The sequence below is a fragment of the Bison bison genome, unplaced genomic scaffold (genome assembly GCF_000754665.1).
Source record: "Bison bison bison isolate TAMUID 2011002044 unplaced genomic scaffold, Bison_UMD1.0 scf7180017864341, whole genome shotgun sequence".
Classification (NCBI taxonomy): Eukaryota; Metazoa; Chordata; class Mammalia; order Artiodactyla; family Bovidae; genus Bison; species Bison bison.
The window spans coordinates 7,413,941-7,415,730 of NW_011494913.1; positions in this window are offsets into that span (position 1 = coordinate 7,413,941).

Sequence of the window (1,790 nt, forward strand, 5' to 3'; positions counted from 1 at the left end):
GGCCGCCGGCCTGCGTGGTGGGTTGGGACAAGCATCTTGCTGTCAGTCACGGAGGGCTTTGCAATGGACTCACTGCAGTGTTGGGGCCGCCATCTTAAATGTTTGCTTTTCAGTAAGAATCTTTTCCTAAATGGGATTCACACTCAGTGCCTGCAAGAGGAAACGGGACAATTCCCCTATAAAGGCACCCCGTCCTTCCTGACCATCCAACCACTCTGCCACAGTCAGAGGGCCCATCCACACCTTTGCATAAAAAGCACAAAGCATTTGATGCTGTTCGCCAGGGGGCCATCTTATGTGAAGGTGGGAGAGTCACTCAAGCTATATGTCTCCAGGTGTGAAAGAGCAAAGCCAGTTCCTTGTCCAGCTTCATGGACTGGGAGCGAAGGCTAGCAAAGGAGGCTCTCAGGGCGACGTGGGAAGGACCGCTGGTCTCCATGGACTGTGCCACACTCTTTCTTCAGGCCCTCCCTGGCCACTCTCCCTCTGCTCCTCTATAGCCCGGGTCTGCCAGAGAATCATGGAGATCACAGGTGTAGCATCCATGTGCTCAGGGCTTAGTTCCTGGTGTCCAGTATGCAGTTACCAGCTCCAATCATAGGACATGTGTCTGCCAGTGGGTTCTCTATGGTACCAGACCCTCCACTGGGTACCCAAAGGCTCCCAGCTGCCAGATTGATCTTTAAAATGTAAATTATTCACATCCTTCTCCAAGAGTAAAATATTTGAATTTTTTCTTCTGTGCTGTTATAACAAAATTCAAGCATTTCTCCAGAAACCACAGGCCCAAGAAGCTCAGCCTCTGGTTACCTTCCCGTGCTCATCAAAAAACACCTTGTCACCTGTTTCCTGTGATCCATTCTCCCCACCACTTCCTGTGCCTTGACCAAGCCCCCCTTGCTCCATTTTCAGGACCAGAATGTTTGCACAGAGGGTCCCCTTGCCTGGTCCCTATATCTTCCCATACTGTCCCCGCTTCAGCCTCAAAGAAATTTCTCCATCTCTGGGCCTCTTCTGATCCCCCAAGCAGACCACCCTCTCCTCCTCAGTCTTGCCTCTGCATCCCACCCCATTTATCATTTGACATTTTCTCACTCATTGTCTTTCTGAATGTAAAAGTGTGTAAAGGCAGAGCCGGGCTTGTGCTCAATCACTACGTCATGTCTGATTCTTCTGTGACTCCATGAACTATAGCCTGCCAGGCTTCTCTGTCCATGGGATCTCCCAGGCAAGAATAGAGAAGCAGGTTGCCATTTGCAGGGGATCTTCCTGATCCAGGGATCAAATCCACATCACCTACATTAGCAAGGGGATTCTGTACCACTGAGCCACCTGGGAAGCCCCATAAAAGCAGAGAGCCTTGTCTGTTTCCATCCATCACCAGGGCCCTGGAACACTCCAGCAAACATAGTAGGGACTTAATAAATATGTGAAGACAGATAATGATTTCCCAGGTGCCTTCCGGTTTAGAGCCTGGTCCTGGCTCCAGGCCAGAGGGCCCAGGGGAAGCCCAGGCAGCCTTGCCAGCTGTGGATGGGCTGTACTACAGGGAAATGGAGGCAGGAGATGCCCAGCCTTGTTCGCGAAGAGCGCACCCTCCCGCCGTGCACCTGATGGAGAGAGGCTGCGGAGACGGGAGGGGACGCGGCTGTTGAGAGACCGAGCACGTTCAGGGGTGTGGCGCACTAGGCCGCAGCTGTGGACACCATGGCTTCCCAGGCTCCCGGGCCCTACACCGACTGGTGGGCTGCTGGGTTTCTGCGCTAGGCGGCTTGCCCGGGGCCCAGCCG